The sequence below is a fragment of the Hippopotamus amphibius genome, chromosome 15 (assembly GCF_030028045.1).
Source record: "Hippopotamus amphibius kiboko isolate mHipAmp2 chromosome 15, mHipAmp2.hap2, whole genome shotgun sequence".
Classification (NCBI taxonomy): domain Eukaryota; kingdom Metazoa; phylum Chordata; class Mammalia; order Artiodactyla; family Hippopotamidae; genus Hippopotamus; species Hippopotamus amphibius.
Genome location: NC_080200.1, coordinates 43,860,204 through 43,882,171, shown reverse-complemented (window position 1 = coordinate 43,882,171; position 21,968 = coordinate 43,860,204).

The window sequence follows — 21,968 nt, the reverse complement described above, 5'->3', positions numbered from 1 at the left end:
TTAGCTTGCTTGTGAATGGAAAATGGGATGGCAGCTGTGGAAGCGTGTGAGACCAACGGCGGGCGTGCGACTGAAAGAAACAGTGCGTGCAACATCCGTGACATGTGCAGAGTTGGCTGCGTTCAGTACATGTTCAAATTGACCTTTGGTGTCAGTTACAATTTCAATCACTTCCCGCTTTTGTGTGCTAGTGACTTTTTCCTAAGTGCCACCTGAACTGTGAGTATTTTTGATAAGTGTAAAGAAAAAATTTATTACCTACTTAGGATAGTTTTAACATCAGGAATCTGATCATTTTGGTTGTCAAACCACTCCCCACTACTCCCCAACACACACACCCCCCCACCTCTGTGCTGCTCAAGTTTAGACCGTGGACTTGTCCAAAACCATGTTTGGGCAGCTGTACAGTCATGCTTGGTGCATGAGCCAGTCATGAGCCTTCCCCTTTTATTGTTTTTTGAAGCACGAGCCCTGTTGCCTCTATTCACCATTGGCCTTGGAAGATGAAAAGAAAAATTTTCATTTATTCACATTTGAGTGATCCGAAAGCAGAAAGGATAGTAAGAAGATGTATAGCAGAAATCTGAGGATTTTGAGGAATTTAAGAATTTCAGCCTTTCATGTAGGATCAAAAGTACCTTCTGGTGGTGAGGTTTGAAGACTAACTTTTTAAATTATTAATTGAAAAGTAATGTCAGAAGCCCTATGATTTTCCTTAAAATTCTTGGTTCAAAAACAAAGGTCTTTTGATATCCAAACACTCATAAATACGTTCTTTTTTGATCTGTAACTTTTTTCTCCCTGAATATGGAGAAATGCTTCTTGGTCACTACAGAATCATTAACTGGTAGGTAGAGAAAGCTCTTAAAAACAATTGAGAACATTTTCAACACATTGGAGTCCTGTAACAATGGTTCTTGAATTTTTAAGTAGAGAGAAAACTATTACTTGCTGTAAAGAAGTATTCAAAGCAGTGTTGTCAGCAAGCCGCTTCCGTTAGAAAACTGCCTCCAGAAGGTTAATGGATGTGATAACTTTAAAAGAAATTAAAAAATATATTAGAGTCTGAGTTTTGCAACCTTTTCAACTCTTAACACTCTCCAAGTGGGGATAACTAGGAGTGCTTACAACTCTTTCCAAAGTATTGGAAAGAATTTGGGTTAGACCCATCTTTTTTTTTTTTTTAAATTATTTATTTATTTATTTTATTGGCTGTGTTGGGTCTTCGTTGCTGCACATGGGCTTTCTCTAGTTGCAGTGAGCGGGGGCTACTCATTGTGGTGCACGGGCTTCTCATTGTGGTGGCCTCTCTTGTTGCAGAGCACGGGCTCCAGGCGTGTGGGCTTCAGTAGTTGCGGCACATGGGCTCCGTAGTTGTGGCTCACGGGCTCTAGAGTGCAGGCTCAGTAGTTGTGGCGCACGGGCTTAGTTGCTCCCCGGCATGTGGTATCTTCCCGGGGCAGGGATCGAACCCATGTCCCCTGCATTGGCAGGCGGATTCTTACCCACTGCGCCACCTAGGAAGTCCTAGACCCATCTTTTTTAACTTACTGTGCTGTAAATTTAAACCATCCCTATTGTAAACTACCCAGTGGAATAATAACTCCCATTTGTTGAGTGCCAAGGTGGAAAAGTGTGGACAGTGGCATATGCTGGGAATTTTGTTCATTTTTCCATTTAATATTCATCATTCCATGAGGGAGGTATTCTTATTACTCACATAATACAGGTGGAAATTGAGGTTTTCAGAGAACAGTGGATTTCGTCAAAGCGACACAGTAACTTGAAGAAGCAGGATTGGAATTCACATCTGGCTGATTCCAAAACCTGAGGCTGTGTTTACCTCACTGTGTTCCTGTGGTATAGACCTTGGATAATGGCAAAATTCTCTTGTGGTTTATTGATTCAGCAATGGATCCTATAGGAGTAACCCTCCCTGTGATCTTCATTGTCCTCACAAGCTAGAATTAGCTCCTCACCCAGCACGTCTTGATCAGAGTGTCTTAAAACCATTTCCCCACATTCCCAGCAGAAGCAGAAGGGGCCGTTGTCCACACTTGCATCCTCAGCACCTGGTAGCATGTCAGGGGAGGTGACTTTGCTGAACCTCCCCCCACCCCTTTCTCTTAAGCTCTTGATTGGAATATAATAGCTTTACACTGTTGTGCCAGTTTTTGCTGTACACCAGAGTGAATCAGCTATATTTATACGTATATCCCCATATGCCCTCCCTCCTGCCACTCCCTCCCACCCTCCCTATCCCACCCCTCTAAGTCCTCACCCATCATCAGTTGATCTCCCTGTTTTATGCAGCAGCTTCCCACTAGCTAGCTATTTTACATTTGGTAGTCTATATCTGTCAGTGCTACTCTCTTACTTCGTCCCAGGTTCCCCTTCACCCCCCACCCCATGTCCTCAAGTCTGTTCTCTACATCTGCATCTTTATTCTTGCCCTGTCACTGGGTTCATCAGTACCATTTTTTTAGATTCCATATGTATGAGTTAGCATACGGTATTTGTTTTTCCCTTTCTGGCTTACTTCACTCTGTATGACAGACTCTAGGTCCATCCACCTCGCTACAAATAATCAAGGCTAAACTCAGTGTTGATTTGCTCCAGTTAGATTTTGCCACTAGTCACAACTGAAATAGGTAGGTTGAGTTATTCTTGAGTATTGTGACTAGGATTTCCTTTTGGCCAGCAACTTGGGGTACCATAGGCCTTGTGATTGTGTAGGAAAAACTTAACCAGGAATGAGAATGAAGATCCTGGGAAAGAGATTTATGTAAAATCACACTTGATTCTCTTTCCTCCTCTCAACTCTTTAATGGATATAATGACATTGGAGCCTAGAGGCTCTCTACACAGTATGTGGGCTGTCTTCTGGGCACCTGCAGGTCCACTCTCCACCCTCCCACCCTAGTTGGCTGGCCTGGATAGACATGGCAACAAGCTCCCCTGCTTCCTGGCTCTTGGCTGGCTTTGGCCAGTGCAGAGCCCCACTAGGAAATTGGAGATGGAGGAACAGAGGTCAGATATTTATTCTTCAGGCTCTCTCCCTTCAGGGTCACCTTGGGCTGGCTGTGTCCCTCAACTAAAGATCCCTTCTCTTTTGATTTCCAATAGTCACTCCCTTGCCTGTCCCTTTGAACCTAATGTCCTAACGATCCCTGTGGTTTTCCTCTACTCATATTTGTAAATGGTCTCTATTAAACTCCAGTTGTGATTGAGTGCCATCTGCTTCCTGTTGGCACTGTGACTGCTTCAGTAAAAGGCACCAGAAATGGCCCCAGGAAATGTCAGTGTAGGGGCAATGGGACATGAGTAAACTGTGGTAGATGGTGGGGCCACAACCACTGAGCTAATCAGTGCGGTAGCACGGATGGCTTCCAGTTGGAGGGCAAGACTTTGATAGACTAAATGGCTGTGGCACCTTGTCACTGTGGCTAGTTGTGACTATAAAGATTTTGCAGACACTTCGCTTGACAGTCCTGATAAGGCACCTAGGGAAAGAAAAAGCGAACGCTGTGAACATAGAAGTAAGACACATGAGGAGCTAGAGAGCCTCTGGCAGCTTTGAAGGGGTCCTTCATCTGTGGTCACAGCAGTTCTGGGACAAGCCCAGGACTGGTTGTAAAGGCTGCATAGTTGTAGCACCAATTAAATGCTCAGTCCTGTGAGACCTCTAAGGGTGCTATCTGGGAAAGGAGATGGCATTTGGGCTCCAAATCCCTGAACCTGTATTGGCTGCGGAGGCAGGCCACACCACCAGCTACTGCCTCCAGTCGTGTAACCAGCATTAGATCCCAACATTTCCCTGTTAGAGTTACAGGGCTTCTCCCGGAGGAGAGCCTATAAACAGAGGAAGACATTTGAAGATTCCTCCAGGCTACTGGAGTAGCTTAGAGTTTGTGGGAGTAGCTGCTAAGTGTCTTAGACCAGGGAGGTCATAGAGGGGAGTGGCCTGTACATGTAGTAGCCACTTGAAGAATGTTTGTGTTCCATTCCAGTGACCCTGGACTTGATTTTCTCCCTCTGCAAATTTTATTTTGAAACTTTTTGAACCTACAGAAAAGTTGAACAAATAGTAAAAGGAACAGCCTTTATATCCTTCACTGATTCAATTTGCAACATTCTGTCTCTCTTTTTTGCTACACTGTTTGTGATATGTTGCTTGGGTTGAAGTATGTGAAGAAAAAAGAATTCTGCCTCCCAGAAATGTGTAGTTGGAAAGGCAGCAGTATTTTAATAGACTTTTCAGATACTTGTGGATACTCTTTGGTAACAACCACAGAACTTGACAAGTGGTAGTTTCTTAAAGGTCAGTTGCACTATAATTTTTACCTGAAAGCTTAAATTACACGATTGACAACAAATGCTGTCCTTTGTTTTCCTTGAGGTGATGGGTTCTGTTTGTTCATTTTTGAGAAATGTCTGCTAGCTGCACAAGTCAGAGTAATCATAGTTTGTCAGTGGTTCTTGCAAATAAAAGTGGTTCTCCCTGAAAAGAAACAGTAGTTCAGTTCATGATCTAGACAGCTGTGTGTATGCTCTTGTTGGAGGCAGCCCTTGAACCAGTGTCTTTCCCAAGAATAAAGACATTCTTCTACCCAATCTCACTGTTATCACAACTTAAAAAAAAATCAGTAATTTTATCTGATAATCAGTTTATATTTAAATTTCGCCAGTTGTTCACCCAGGTGTTATTTCATCCCCTGATGCAGTATCTAATCAAGGTTCCTGCCTTTCATTTGGTTATTAGTCTCTTTTAATCTAGAATAATTACCTACTTATGCTTTCCAAAGTAAATTACTGTAACATTGACTTTTTAAAAAGAGTCCAAGCCAAGTGTCTTGTAGGCTATCCCACGTTCTGGATTTGTTTATTTCCTCATGGCTCAATTCAGATTAAATGTCTTTTGCAAGAACACTATGTAGATGAGGTTCTGCACTTCTTGCCTCACAATGGAAGGTACATCAGGCCAGGTTGCTTCACTCTGTTTGATCACTAGGCTAGTTAAGGTGGGGATTGCCAGATCTCTCCATTTTAAATTAGGATACTTTCTTCTTTCATCCTTTTTATTCAATTCTTTGAAGAGCATGTGCGTTTTGGGGACCTCGTGTAGAAGGGAGGGATGGTTACAATGAATTGGCAGTGGAGATTGCCCTCTGGCCATCTTGGGCTTCTCATGCCACTGAGCAATAACAGGCAGAGAAGACACGTTTTGTATGGATTGAATTGATTGATCTTGATTGTCTTGAGGAAACTAGGCTGTGGAGAACTATGTTTGAAAACCAGGGGATTTATTGAGCTTTTACTCTCCCTTGACCGATTCTCCTGGTGAGTGAAAAACTGCAATGATCCACAAAGAAAAGACTTCCAAGGACTCAGACACTGTAGCAGTGAAGAGATTGGTCTCCCCACCTGGTACAGAACCTTGGTCCAGCCAAGATGCTGGGAGAGGTGAGGGGGCACATGGAATGAGCCGTGGGAAAAGGCAGTTGCAATGACCAACACAGGCCTTTTGATGTCAGGAGTGTCGTAACAATGTTTTATGTAACTTAATTGCTTCTTGTCTCCTGCCCTTTTCTCTGAAATAAGTTATATGGATAACACTGACCCATGGCAAAGTTTTAGGTTTAGATGGGAGTATAAGAAAACTGATACCAACTTTCGGTGACATGATAACCGATAGAACTTCATGCCCACTCTGATGGAGGCTCAATCTTTCCAGTAGACGAAGGGCCAGAAAGGACGCTGAAGGCAAAAAGGCTTGGGTGATATCTCTAGCTCTAGCTTTGTCTCTATCTCACTATATCTATCATCTATCTATCTATCTATCTATCTATCTATCTATCTATCTATCATCTATCTATCATCTATTTTCTGGAGTGTATACACACACACACACACACATACATATATATAGATATGTTCTATCTCTATCCAGATCCATTGTAACTTGTTCTCTGTCCTGGGAGGATGACATGTATGGATTACATCAGTGGGCTGTGCTTTCTTGTTTCTGGTTGGGTTTGGTCCATGGTGAAAGGAGAGCAAGGTGGAGTTTGGGTCACATCAGGCTGACACGTCACTGCTCCTCCTATGTGAGTTTCTTCTCTTGGGTTCCAGTAACTGCTCCTGCCCTTCACCTTTTGGCCATGGGATGGTGACAGTTCCTTCATTATTAGTAGCCCGGGGTTATAACATGGTTACCTTTTATTTTTCCTGACCTTTTACCCACATTTTTGTAAATAAGTGATTTTAATAAACATATTCCTTGAATTAGCTTAATTTGAGTATATCTTTTCAAATTGAGAAGCTGATAATTGGCAGATAGAATTAGCAGAGAGAACTGTGTTGGGGATGAAGATTCTCTGTAGCCTGGCCCTCTGAGTGTGTCTTCAAATCTCTGTCTTTGGCCTTGCAGAAAACTTTGTTTGCTTATTTTTAGAGTGTTTGTTCCTCTTGTGCTATGTGGCTTCTAAAAATCGTCATATCAATGACTGTAAACATCTCCTAAAATCAACTAGAAATCAGCAATCCAAGAAAGAAGAGTTTTTCAAAGTTTGGTCCCCTAATGTAATTAGGCAAACTTTGGAGAATAGGTACTCCAAAGCTACGTAATCTTTTCGTCCCATCTCAATACCAAAGGGACAGCCATCGGGGAACGTGAGGTTACTGGCAATCACTAGGGTGACTGCCTGCTGCTTTGCAGGGGTGATTATCAGGGGCTGCCATTTTACTGCACACTTTCTTTGACAGAGAAGAGATTCCCAGCATGTTCACCCCCCAGAGTTGGTTGCCAGATGACTCAAGCAAACATGGTCAGAGTTAGGGCGATGAGGAAGTTTCTGTTTCCTTGAAAGGTGGTAGGAGATGCTGGCCACCTTGAAAAATGGCCAGAGTAAGTCCCTGAGGTTGGTATCCGAGTTGGACATCAGAATCCCAGTCAGAAGTGGCAGACCTGGAAGCCTGGATAATTTATTCCATAAGATGATGTCAACTTTGGCCGTAGACAGGTCTTCATTCTCCTTGTGTGCAGGTACAGATCTTTACAGGGGAGGAATGTACTGAAAGCGAAAAGCTTTGGCAGTTTATAAAAATGTTGGTGATAAGCAGGCCTTTGTTATCACCCCTCCAGTGGCTGAAGGAATGAATTGCTCTGGTTGTAGGTTATGGCAGGGCTCGTTAGGGTTAGGTTCTCATACCTGTGAATGGGAAGCTTTGGCATATTTCATTTGTGCTTTTTAATTTTAATTTCTAAATTTTACTTATTTATTTTTGGCTGCACTGTGCAGCTTGTGGGATCTCAGTTCCCTGACCAGGGATGGAACCCGGGCCATAGTAGTGAAAGCCTGGAAACCTAACCACTAGGCCACCAGGGAACTCCTACAGCTTTTTTTGGGGGGGAGGGGGTGGAATACTGTTTTTTATCTTTTTAAATTTTTTATTTTTATTTATCTTTATTTTTATTTAATTTTAAAAATTGGGGTATAGTTGCTTTACAATGTTGTGTTAGTTTCTGCTGTATAGCAGAGTGAATCAGTTATATGTATACATATATTCCTTCTTTTTTTGGATTTCCTTCCCATTTAGGTCACCACAGAGCATTAAGTAGAGTTCCCTGTGCTATACAGCAGGTTCTCATTAGTTATCTATTTTATACATATTAGTGTATATATGTCAATCCTAATCTCCCAATTCATCCCACCCTCCCCTTCCCCCCTTGGTGTCCATATGTTTGTTCTCTACATCTGTGTTTCTATTTCTGCCTTGCAAACAGGTTCATCTGTACCATTTTTCTAGATTCCACAGATACGCATTTATATACGATACTTGTTTTTCTCTTTCTGACTCACTTCACTCTGTGTGACAGTGTTTAGGTCCATCTATGTCTCTACAAATGACCCAATTTCGTTCCTTTTTATGGCTGAGTAATATTCCATTGTAGATATGAACATCTTTATCCATTCCTCCGTTGATGGACATTTAGGTTGCTTCCATGTCCTGGCTATTGTGAATAGTGCTGCAATGAACATTGGGGTGCCTCTGTCTTTTTGAATTACGGTTTTCTCAGGGTATATGCCCAGTAGTGGGGTTGCTGGGTCATGATAATTCTATTTTTAGTTTTTTAAGGAACCTCTATCTGTTCTCCATAGTGGCTGTATCAATTTACATTCCCACCAGTAGTGCAAGAAGGTTCCCTTTTCTCCACACCCTCTCTGGCATTTATTGTTTTCCTACACTCATTTTTAAGTATAGGAATATTCGGAGTGGCTCCTGAGGGAGCGACAGTAAGTGTCATGGGGAGATGTGAGGACAGTTGTTTCAACGCTTTGGTGTATAGATATGCTCCCGTCTATGCATATGGGAAGCCTATCAACAATTGGCAGAGCATTTATATGAACATTTGTATCTTCATTTTTATCAATCCCATACAAGGGAGACTCAACTGCCTTCTCTATGGGCTTGACAAATAGGAAAGGTCTGACAATTCTACCAGAATACACTGGGAAAGTATGTAGCCTGTGAAGTGCCTTCTTACCTCTCAATCGGAGGTGCCATTCCCAAGGTCACGGCAAGCAGTCAGGGAGAAGAGCCTTGGTCACCACCTAGTGGCCATCTAGGGAATGTCGAGGGTGACAGCAGTGTTGCTAAAGTTACCTGCGGTGAAAGCCTTGTCATTTCCAATCAGTTTGTGGACCAATACTTTTGTAAAATACAACGAAAAATTGTTAGAAAAGTTATATAAGAATACACACAAAATACAAGTTGCAACTTTTTATTAGATTCAGCACACACCAATGTTTTAATATAATCAGAACAAACAAAACATAGGGAAAGAAAATAAAAACTGTATACATGGTTCATTGCAAGTGTAAATAAAACTAAACAGAGTGAAATAGCTATTTCCCTATGTTAAATGCCGAATGCAGTTTTTAACAAACACCATATGTACCAATGTTTGTTTTGTACCAAGTATTTGATATAAATATGTATCAATGTTTGTTATGTAGAAATAACAGATTTTTAATGTATTAAATGAACTTGTTTCTCATCTGTTAAAATTTATCTAATCTATTATATATTGAACTGATGACAATGATACTGATGAGGGTTAATGTATATATAAACTGTTTCTATGTTTTGTTTTAATAACATATGCAGAAACCAGTTCACAGGGACAGGTTCAAGATACTGATTTTTTTTTTTTAAGCTCTTTATTGGAATATAATTGCTTTACAATGTTGTGCCAGTTTTTGCTGTACAACAAAGTGAATCAGCTGTATTTATACATATATCCCCATATCTCCTCCCTCCTGTGACTCCTTCCCACCCTCCCTATCCCAGCCCTCTAAGTCATCATCGATCGAGCTGATCTCTCTGTGTTATGCAGCAGCTTCCCACTAGCTATCTATTTTACCAAGATACTGATTTTTAACTCTTATGTATAATGAAGCAAGTGAGGCTATATTTCCAAAACTGATCTTCAAGTCTTCATAAGTGGTCAATCCTAACAATTTATTCTGTATTGTTGTAGTTAAAATTAAATTATATTTGATGAAAGAAGTGAATTCAAGATACATTTCCATCTTTTGATGAAAAATATAATTAAAAACATTCTATCCAGTATCCAAAGTACTGGTTGATAATCATTGTTAAATTATGGTAAATATTATTACAGTCTATATAAATTTTGTTTTTCCAAAGTATAACCCTTAGATCTTACTTGCCATTGAAAAACATGAAATTTTTAAAATCATTGCATGAAATTATTAAAATCATTAAAAGTACTGAAGCTATCAGGCAAATAAGTAAATATGGCTGTTCAAATAGTATCATTAAAAAGTAGAAACCAACTTTTAAAATTAAGACTTCGTTCCTGAATTCAAACATTCTCAACATAACTTCCCATTTCACTAACAACTGTACTTCAGCAAACAGTAATAGCTGTTTAAGATCAGCTTCTATATTACCACATACTAAAGGTAATATTCTTGATGTCAAAGCATCAGCTTTTACGTCATTCATAATTTTTGCTCTGTCGATAAACATACTAAGAACATCTGACTTTATGTACGCACATGAAGTTATAAAGCAAACTGGTGAAATATTAAAAAATTGGTGAATCTAAGTTAAAGGGTTTATGGGAATTATTTGTACTATTCTTGCAACTCTTCTGAAAGTTTGAAATTATTTCAAACTTAAAGTAAAAATAGATGATTATTTGATTGGAAAGTAACCAAACTGCCAAAATTCTTTGTCTGCTATCATGATTGTAAACATTCCTGAATCCTTTAAAATGGGAAAAATGAACAAACAACTTAATAAACAATGTAAATTGCTTCCCCAATTTAGGTGGTAGTGTAAACCCATAAATTGCAAAAAATTAACTTGATTAAAAATTAACATTGTAGAATTACAAGTGATAAAAAGAAATGCTTATGTTTTCTAGAATTGTATATGCTTTAGGTTAAAATAGTACACGGTCCTGCTGTTTGTGACTTCTACTTGGCTCAGGCATGCAGCTCCCCGTGTGACACCCGAGTGGTCTCTCCCTTTGCTGCAGACCCCATGCTTGGATGTTGCGCCGGTGTCAAGTGTCTGTAAGTGTTACTGGGTACCGACTCTCAATTTCTGTGCTTAATTCATTTTAGACCAGTCCCACGCTTTGATTGGCACTGGTGTTAAAGACACTGTGGAAAAATGCTTCTGTTTTTCTTCTCTATACACAACACTCACACTTCTGGTCTCGAAATATGTGTTTTTCACCCCCGACACCAAGCAATTCTCCAATTCTTTATGGATACCAACTAGGGGTCCTACAATTAAATCAATTCTGACACTACCTGGAGTTAGTCTTAGATCCTACAGGTTAAGAGCTCCCTCCCGCGAGACTGCCTTCCCCCGCCTTCAGGTGCTGACAAGTCCAGACTGACACCCGTGCTTCTGATGGACCCGCCATAAATTAGAGGTTCCAGAATTTGTTAGAGCGGCTAACAGAACTGAAGATAACAGTTGACTCACTAGATTACCAGTGCACTGTATAAGGCTACAACTCAGGAGCAGCCAGATGGAAGAGATGCACAGGGTGCAGTATGGGGAGAGGAGCTCCCATGCCCTCTCCAGCTGTGCCGGCCTCCCAGCACCTTCACATGTTCATCAACCAGAAGCTCTCCAAACCCCTTTAGTCGGTTTTTTTTTTATGAAGACTTCATTTCTGTAGGCACAGTTGATGAAATCCTTGGCCATCCATGATTAAATTGATCTCCAGCTCCTCTCCCTTCCCCAGAGGTTAGGGGGTGGAGCTGAAAGTTCCAACCCTCTAATCGTAAGCTTGGTTCCCTTAGCAACCAGCGCCCACCCCGAGGCTGTCCAAGAGCCCCCAGCTTCCAGTCATCTCATTAGCATACAGCAAAACACTTAGCACTTCAGAGATTCCAGGTACCAGGAAACAGGATGGAGACCAAATATGTATTTCTTATATCACAGACACATATCATTTCCAAGTGTCCTTTCTGAATTGCGGACTTGATCTTGGAGCAGAGCAATATTAGAGAGAATTGCTAAGAAGACTGGTTGGAGCCTGAGAATAAAAAAAAGTGTGACCTGAAAGATTTGGAATTTACTTTATAAAGTCCAGATGAATTTTTTTTTTCTGTTTGCATCATGACAATACAATATAATTAACTAGATGAAAAAGAAAATAAATCACAAAGACATTCTGTGTCACACTGTCTTCCTTTCCAAACAATTATTGGAATGCCAGCAATGAAGTATCTCCAAAAGTCCTGATCCCGACACAGCCCAAACTTGGTTTCCTCAACACTTGTCTTCAGTGGTGGGCTTGAGACGTTGAAGAAGGGTTTCCTGGCAGTGTTAGTGCCCACTTGAACAGCAATGTCCGTTTGTGTCTGTGATTTTAAATGGGACCTGTGAGCATGTTTGTATGATTTTTTTTCCCCTAGCAACAGTTAGCTGTTCATGTAGGTAGTGGGTTTAAGCGAGTCTTGCAGGTGAGTGGAACAGAGGGTGAGATGGCCAAGGGAGTTGAGTGTTTACATGAGAATATCAAAAGTGTGGGACCTGGAATATAAGGTGGGTAAAGAAGGAGGGTGGTATATGGTGTGGGGAGGGGGTAGGTGATAGATACTGGAAAAATGGTAATATTAGTGGGTTGGATGTCTCAATGGACTCAAAGAGTGTTTGGGCTGGGACGTTGGGTAAATAAGCTATAATTTGGGTACTTGAATTCAAGCTTTCAGAGGTGGCTGAGGAAAGGCAGAAAATTTGCCTTAGATGAGTAGGTCAGGGAAAGGAGAGACTAGGATATTGAGCGGATGAGGAGAGAGTGACCAGGAAGTCTGTAAGTGACAGTGACATGGAGGCTTGGTGAGGGCTCTGCAGACTTGAATCTGTAGTTTAAAAACCTTTTAATTCTTTTTGAAATAATTTCAGACTTTAGAAAGGTACAAAAACAGCACTAAGGATTTCTGTAAGCACTCCACTAAGATCCTTACAGTGTTAATATCTGATATAACAACCATATAACTATAAAAATCAGGAAAATAGCGCTGGTACAATACAATTATGTAATCTTACAGACAGTATTCAAATTGCCCCATTGTCCCACCAATGTCCTTATTTTTGGTCCAGGATCCAACCCATGATCACACATTGTATTTTTCTTCATGCCTTCTTGGTCTCCTCTAATTTGAAACACCTACTCAGTCCTTCTTGACCTTGACACTAAAAAAAAAAAAAATTTATTCATTTATTCACTTTGGCTGCACTGGGTCCCAGCTGCTGCACGGGGAATCTTCACCACGGCATGCAGACTCCTAGTTGCGGCATGTATATGGGATCTAGTTCCCCAACCAGGGACCGAACTCCGGGCCCCCTGCATTGGGAGCGTGGAGTCCTACCCACTGGACCACCTTAACATTTTGAAACGTACTGGCCAGTTATTTTGTAGAATGTCTCTCAATTTGGGTTGTCTGATGTATGCTGATGATAAATTCAAGTTCTTCATTTTTGGCAAGGATACTGCAGTAGAGATGTAGCTTTCTTGGTACCTTTTATCAGGAGGTACATCATGTTTATTTGTCCCGTTACTGGTGCCAAATTTGACAGCTTGGTTACGGTGGTGTCTGCTGGATCCTGCCAGTTTAGTTTTTCAAGGGGGAAGGAAGGAAAATGTGGTGTGACAAGGAGCATACTTTGGAAGGAGGAAGGAGGACCTCTACCCAGCCTCTTGCCTCCAAGCTGGCAAGTGAGGGAAAACGCCAGCATCAGTGAGGAAGGCTGCAAGGTCATTGTCCTCAGGGGGTATCACATTCTCACGTAAAATTATTCCTCCCGGATTTTCTGCTTATTTTCTTGGCTACCATTTTGTTCTTTTATTGCCACTGTTGAATATTGGGTGTTACAGGCATTTTTAAAAATTCATTTCTTTAGATATCGGAGATCTTGCTTTCCTCTTCTACCTTTGCCTATTAACAGCTTTTTAATTTTGTTAGCTAGGATAGATGTGGGTGAAACAGACAATGTGAAATAAACAAAATTGTGGAAACTCGTTCTAATCCAAGATCATAAGATGTTCATTATTTTGCCAGAAGGTGGTAGCAAAGTTACAATCAGACCTTGGGTAAAAATTTTCAAAGTGTTAACACTCAACAAAAACCAAACCAAACCAAATGAAAACAAAAAACAGGAACAAACTGGGAAAACAATGAAATGTCACCTACTTATTTAATATTTGATTTTTATCTAATAATCCTGTTATTAGAACTCAGCATTATTAAAAGAGAAAAAGCTATAAAATAAATACAATTCTTATATTGTAAGTTTGATGAAAGGAATAATTATTTAAATATTCTTCAAGAGTCAGAGGCTCTTTATCAAAGTCAGTTTCTTTTTTTTTTCTCGGTCATGCCATGGGGCTTTCGGCATCTTCATTCCCCAACCAGAGACTGAACCCTGGGCCACCACAGTGAAAGCACCGAGTCCTAAGCCCTGGATGGCCAGGGAATTCCCTCGAACTAAATTTCTACCTTGTCAGTAGTACTCTCCACTGAATTAAGAGCCTGGGTATGAAAATGAAATTAATAGTAAACTCATAAAATTCACTGCATTCTATACATTTTCACAATTTGGTGTCAAATTATAATATTGAACATGTTCTGCAACAGGAAAATGTTGGGAAAAATATTAAGATCTAGTAATTAAAATGTCCTCTATGGAGACAATCATAATTTATGAAATACTGGAGTAGAGAATGATGAGGAGAACCTAAACAAATACGTTGTTTCCTTGCACCTATTTTCTGTCCTGTTCAGGCCATTTTCAGTGTTCTCTCATCTCCTTTTCCACTGCTGCTCATCTGATGAATCATTCATTCATTCATTCATTCATTCATTCAAATCAATCAGCCACTGCTTATTCTTTACTGAGTCTACTATGTGGTAGGCACTGTTCTAGATGCTAGAGAAGTAACAGAGACAAAGAAAATAAGGACCTCGCTTTGAGGGCTCTTGCGGTCTCATGCAGCACTGCCCAAGAGAGCTTCCTGAGGTGCGGGGAACGTTCTCTGTGCGTTCAGCACGGCAGCCCCCTGTCACATGTGGGCCCCGAATGCTTGAAATGTGGCCTCTGTATCGGACAGATAAGTTCTAGTGGGCAAGATGGACGGCAAGCTAATGAACAAATATACTGGAGAATTCTGGGAAATGATAAGCAGTACAAAAAATTAAACTGGATAACGGGATGGAAACGTGCAGAGGAAGGCGATGTTAGTTCCAGTGAGGTGAGACCTCATGGAGAAGCCAGTCACGAGATAAGTGGAGAGAAGAAGTGTTGTAGTTGGTGCAAAAGTGCTGGATGGAGGGATAATCTTGTGCCCAATAGGAGCCGCCCCCCCCCCCGCAGCCATCAGCAGCATTTATGTTTGTTGGTTGTCTCTCCGGGTTTGTTTATCTTGGGCATTTCATGTAAGTGGAATCCCACAAGATGTAAAACTTTTGTGTCTGGCTTTTTTTACTTAACAAAGTTTTCAAGGTTCGTTCATGTTGTAGCATTTATCAGTACTTTACTCATTTTTATTGCCAAATAATATTCCATTGTATGGATAGATGCCACATTTTGTTTATTCATTTATAAGTTGATGGGCATTTGGTTTGTTTCCACTTTTTGGCTATTTGAATAATGCTGTTATGGACATTTGTGTGTAGGTTTCTGCATACAATACATTTTCAGTTCTCTTGGGTATTTACCTAGGAGTGGAATCGTTGGGTCATATGATGACTGAGTGTTGAACATTTCCAGGAAATGCCAAGCTGTTTTCCAAAGTGGCTGAGTCATTTTATGTTCACGTTAGCAATGTATGTGGATTCCAACCTTTCCACATCCTCACCAACACTAATCATCTATCTTTTTGATTATAGTCATCTTAGTGTATTACTAGTTTTTAACAAAGACTAAAACAGAAAAATGTAAATCTAATATTTTCAGAGGAGAAGCCTATCACCTAAAACCTTGTGTAAGTAGACCTTTAGAATTTTGTGAAATCTCGTCTCTTTTTGCTGTCAGTCAACAAACAACCTCCGTTTGAAGGCATGATTGGATTCCTCTGTGCTGTAGACACGAATGCAAGAATCTGTTCTGCAGGGGGTCATTCTTTCCTTTTCTCTTTGTGGCTTTTCTTCAGAGCTGACCCATCAGTCACGGGGTCACTCAGAAAAGCATCCTTTCATTCTCGGTTCTCCTCACAGCCCACACCCCCCCATGCTGAAGAAACCTTGCCCTGTGCACACGCTCGGAAGTGTGCCACGGACTGTAACATGCTTTCTGAGGATTTCCACCAAATTTCCTGACTCTAAAACTTGTGAGACATTGGCAACTGAAGCTCTGTTGCCAGAGGCATCTGTGGGGCAGACACTGGGATGAGAAATGCCTTTCAGCTCTGTAAAGAGAAACAGAGAAGCCTAGTTGTCAAGAAAAGAAGTGGGCCAAAGTTTTAGAACAGTCTGTCTCAAAGGATTGCTTTTCAAGATGTACTTTTCAAGCTCCAATATTCTCCAATTTATGTACGACACTTACAGGCCAACCAGCCAAAGCTCACACCCAGCCCAGGGGCCCCTTCTCTTACCTGCCTGTCAGATCTGCTTTGCGCTGGAACATTTGAAGCAATGGGGGCCCCTGTGATGCCATGAGACAAATCATTCTCTTTTTGGAAGTGGGTAAGTTTAAGTAACTCTCCACATATCAAGCTGCCGTTTCTCGCCTGATGGGCTCACCTAGTTTTACGCTTTGAGAGCTAAAAAGGAAGAATCTATGCTTCATGTGACATGGGGAAACCCATCAACACCCAGGTAAATTCCACCCAGGGGTCCCCAGAGGCTGTGTGGTGTGATTCTCCCCAGGATGTTGGCTCCACTGCCCGTGCACCTCTCCCTGGAGACCCCCTTACTAACTACAGCATCGCTACCGCAGGGGCTGTGTGGGGGGTTTGTCCCCCACTTACGAGGGGGCTGTGTCCCCCTCAACACGCCAGTGCTCCTGCCCCGGCCCTCAGTCCCCCCAGTACAGCCGAGACCGAGAGCAACTCCCTCCCGCTGTTGGTATGTTTTTGGTAAATACCAAGATTGGCAACAATCTCCTGTGTTTGCTCCCAGGAGGCGGAGGAAAGAGGGTGTGCTTAAAGATTATATTTCAGACCCGGTTCTCTTCCAAATTCTGTCTTGTTCCTACCCCCCGCCCCCACCGCTTCTGGCCGAGGCCCACTGTGAGCCGTCCACCCAAAGGCAAAGGCAGTTAGGTCGACCCAGACCGTGGGTTCCCCTCCGGCTGGCAGGGAGGTGCTCTGAGTACCCAGGTTCAGGGAGATGCAGCGGGAGGCGTGGAGGCCAACAGCAGGCCTGTGGCTGAGTCCTCACCCGTGCTCCCACGGCCCACCCTTCTTGGTCATATCTCAGTTGCTGTTTCCTTTACACCTTCTCTTGATTTGTCAACGACAAGGTGAAATCTACTTATAAATCCTATCACAGGGGACTTCCCTGGTGGCGCAGTGGTGAAGAATCCGCCTGCCAATGCTGGGGACACAGGTTCAATCCCTGGGCCCAGAAGATCCCATATGCCTCAGAGCAACTAAGCCCGTGTGCCACAACTACTGAGCCCACCACTGCAACTACTGAAGCCTGTGCACCTAGAGCCTGTGCTCCACAACGAAGAGTAGGTCCCACTCACAACAACTAGAGAAAGCCTGTGTGCAACAACAAAGATCCAACACAGCCAAAAAAAAAAAAAGGAAAGAAAAAGAAAAAAAAACTATCACAGCCTAGTTGCTGATTCCAAAAGGAAAATAAATAATAAAATGAAAAGTTGAAGAAGAAAATTGAAGTAAAGAAAATATTTATGTATTTTCTTCTTACACATATCTGTCTGGGGAGTGAAAGATCCGGAAGGGGCAGCGTGTTAGGAGCTGTCAGTAGAGGCTTAAATTTGGGCCTGTCTTCGGTGGGAGAGGACTCAGAAGGTTTCTTCTAGCCTTCAAATTCTGTCCTTCTATTTCCACTGGACAAAATTCCACAGACGCCTCTGGCAACAGAGCTTCAATTTCCAATGTCTCCCAAGTCTTAGGGTCAGGAAACTTCGTGGAAATCCTCAGAAAGTAAGTTATAGTCCATGGCATCCTTCCGAGCGTGTGCACAGGTGGTTTCTTCAGTGTGTGGGGATGTGGGCTGTGAGGAGAACTGAGAATGAAAGGATGCTTCTCTGTGTCTAGGAACTCATTAAATGTGAATTCTTAGCCCAGCGGTTGGAAGGTTGCAAGGGAAGGAGGAAAATAAAACTCTGAAAATATGAAAAATAAAACTCAGGGAGCCGCACATGCTTTGCTTCAGAGTCGCAGGCCTCCCTGAAGTCTGCAGCAGGGAGAAATCATCTCTAGGGACTGAGGAGGCGGTACCAGGGCCCCGTGGTGAGGGCAGAAGCCACATGTTGACCTCAGCGCACCGTGGGGACCAGGCCTGCCTCACACACTCGTACCAAATGCCTTCCAGCCGAAGAGTGTCAGTGGTGTTTGCTTTCAGAAATGGCTGCGTGTGACTTTGTTTGCTTATACAGTGTTGTCTTCTTACAACGTCCTCACCGTGACATCAACACAGAATTTGGAGCCAGGATACCTGGATTTCAGTCTTAGATCTGCCACTCACGAGCTGTGGGGCCTTTATCAAGCTGCTTAACCCCTCAGAGCCTCAGTGTTCTGATCTGTGGAAAGGGAATGAAGTTAGTAACAGTTTTGTGGAAGAGAAATGAATGTCTTACCATATGTGAGCAGGTACAGTAAACACTGTATAAGGGATTATTCTTGCTTTTCTCCTTCTGGGCGCTTAGGACAATAGAATCATGCAAGCGGCTGATCACACTAGCTGGTTATGGGCTGAAAGCAGCCATACGCCCTCACGTGCCAGTGTGCACGAGCTTGTCTGCCAACCTCAAAATTGGTTGGAATTTGTTTTATTACCACCCAAAAGGGCTTAAGAGGAGAGGTTTGGGTCATGTTTTAGAAGCAGAAGGGGACAGTAGCGAAAGAGCTTCTGTTCCAAGCATTTTGACAGAAGCCCAAGCACCGCCAGCTTTAGGAAACCGTGGCAGCCTGTCCAGACGGAGTCATAAAGCAGTTCTGCCTTTGATCTCGCTATGCCTTGGGGGCTCTCCCCTCCACTGCTGTTGCTCCTTGAGGGTCTCTGTCTTCCTCTGGTATCCTAAGGAGGCTGTGGGCTCCCACTGGAAAAGTCCTAAGATCAACCCGTCACCCATTCACAGAAACCCTTGCTCTCAAGGGTTTACTTTGTTTTCTAAGCTGGTTTGTAGAGCATGTGTTCCCACAGTTCAGCACAGCAATTGAGGAGGGGCCAACACCTCTGCCTCCCCGTTCCCTGCTGGGAACGATGCTTCCCACAGCCTGAGCGATTTGAAGGCAAGATGGCAGAGGTAGAGAAGGAAGGCTCTGAAGACTGGTCACTTCTGCCTTCTCTTAAATTTCCATACGTATGTGACATCCTGGTGAATTTCTGTGCACTGACCATCGGGAATAGAAGAGAGGACAAGAGCCTCAGGACTCTGAATCACTGGGCCTGAGCAACTTCTCTGCTCAATGGAGGTGATATCCTTGTGATGGAGATGCACTAACGAATGAGCACCTGCCATGAAGATGCCTGCTCTGATCCGGAGGGAAGTGACAACAGACCAACATTCGCGTGGGGGTAACAAAGTCTTTCAGTCTTATAATCTCTCTTGGTCTAGACCTGCACTGTCCAATATGCTATTATTTTAAACAGTTACGAAAAATTAAATAAAAATTAAAATCTCTTTGTGGTCACATTCACCATGTTTCAAGTGCTCAGAGAGGCTACTGGCTGTCATCCTGGACAGCGCAGGTGTAGATCAGCAGCTATGAATGTGGGAGGGTGTTACTGTTCTCACTTGGTTTGCTAATTGACGTTGGATGCAGATAAAAGGCCACAGACTCAAAGGCCTTCAGGAGCCAGAGAAGGAGAGAAAATGGGCTTGGGGGGGCGGCTGTGCGAGGGGAGCGGTGGGGACAGTCAAATTGAAGAGTGGATGCCTGGTCCAAAGAGCAGCTGCTACTTGGCTTTGGCCAGATGTTGCCATTTGAAAATGTAGGCCTAGGGGTGCCAGATCTTTCCCTTTCTTTTCTTTTCTTTTTTGACATTGATAATGAATGTTTAAAAATTCAGCATTAGATGAGCCCACAAGCTCCCAGATTTCAAATTCTGCAGATGGACCAAACCACTGCACCTGAAACAGCTTCTGTGGAATCAGCCTCTGTGTGGAGAGAGGAGGTTGTAGGAATGTTGTCTGTAAGACACCAGAACTTGGGTGTGAGCGTCTAGAAACGGGCAGACTAAATAAAGGAGATTGTGGCAGGAGAAAAGCACAATCCCCCCAAACAAAAACACAAGCTGCTCTTTTTTTTTTAAGAGTCAAAAGTCAGAGAAGTTTCCAGTGTGTGCACAAGCTGAAGAACAATGGGGGTTGCCCTCCAAACATGAAGGAGCCCGAATTAGAGGCAATGACTTTCCCCAGTGATCATAAGTTTTACGTGTCAACACTTTCCATGCCCCAGTGCAGACAGTTTGAGTTGCCCCCCGCAAATCTTCATTGCACAGCTTCAAAATCACAGTACAGGAAAGCGTCTCAAAATAACAATACAAACATTTCAACAGAAGGAATGGATGAGGGGAACAGTTTCGTTTGGTTATAGAGACATCACTTATCTTAACGCATGATCATTGTGCTGTTATGTGGTGAAAGTTACTGCATTTCCAATTCAGCCCTTTGTTCTGACTTAAAAGGTTGGAGACAGTCTTCAGGTTGTCAAATGTAAAGAGCATCATATAGAGAATGTCTGTTTGATGAATTCAATGCTGCAAAAAAAAAAAATAGCTGTATGTTAGAATTCTAGTCTCTTTAACCATCTGTATTACTAGACTGTACTTGCTATGTGTTTCTGGTTCAGAACATTTAAGAAAACAATGGTTTATTTGCATTTTAAATTCCTGGGTTATGTCTTAGTTATGACTCAGATGTTCTGCTGATTGTCTTAAGACTGCTGGTGTATGATGTTTTCCTGACACAATGCCAGGAATGCTGCAACCCCCTCCGACCTCCCCCCAAAAAAAACCCAGATTGAGAAACTTGAGTCAAACTGAGGCAAACATGAGCAACCTCATCCAAATGTGAAAAGAACTAGCAGTTTTCACCAGATAGTTCAAGTATCAGTTTGTTTCGTCAATGTGTAAGCCAACATTTTTTGAGTGACAATTACATATCCTCTATTAAGGGCCCTGGGGAGGGACGTAGGGATAAATGCAACCCTCTCCTTCCTGCCCTCAGCAAGTTCAAAATTCAGAAATGCAGTCATTGATATTTTCTTCTGAAGTTCACTTGAAGTTGACAAATAATGACTGAAGGTCTAGTGTAGTGTGTTCCAGGCAACACGCTAGGCATTTGGAAGTCCCTACAAGATGCAGACAGGAGTACATAGCTTACTAATACTGTAAAAAGACACCAAGGTGTTTATAGATATACGGATTGATTCTCGCTCAAAATGCGGATGTTTTCTGGAGAAGGAAATGCTGTTAAACCACAAAAATGCTCTCATCTTTCCATCATAAAGTGCCTTTCCCCGGGAGCCTTGGCGCATGTACTGTATTTTGTTCAAACAAATAGCAAGTTCATTAGGTGCCTCTTTCCCCAGGTGGTCAGTCCTCGGAGAACTTACATTATCCTGTGAAGACGTCAAGTTTTAACAGGCACCTTAGCAAAGGGCGAGACTTGTTCCAGGAGCCAGGGGCCTTGCCTTCTGGATTAGTCTGCTTGGGTTGCCTTGGCAAAATACTCCAGGCCAGGTGGCTTAAACAACAGAAATTTACTTTTCTTTATAGTTTTGGAGTCTAGAAGTCTGAGACTGAGGTGCCGTTGGGCTTGGTTTCTGGTGAGTCTGCTCTTCCTGGCACGTAGAAGGTGCCCTCTGGCTTTCCCCTCACATGGCCTCTTCCCTGTGGTCCCGCGGGAGAGAGATCTCTGGTGTCTTTCCCTTTCTTATAAAGACACCAGTCCTATAGGATTAGGGCCCCACCCTTATGACCTCATTTGATTTTAATCACCTGTTTAAAGGCTCTATCTCCAAATACAGTCATAGTGGGGGTTAGGGTTCCAACGTATGAGTTTTGGGTTCAGTTCAGTCTATAACAATTTCTTTCATTTTACATATCAGATCATTTCACCTAGGAAATGGTGTCTGTAAGTAATTGTCCTCCACCCCCAATTTTGTTAAAAACCAAAAAACAAAAAACCGATAACCAGATCATTCAAGATGAACCCTGGAAAGAGAATTTCCTGGAGAGGAGGAACAGCTGGATCCCATAGCCCTGTTGTTT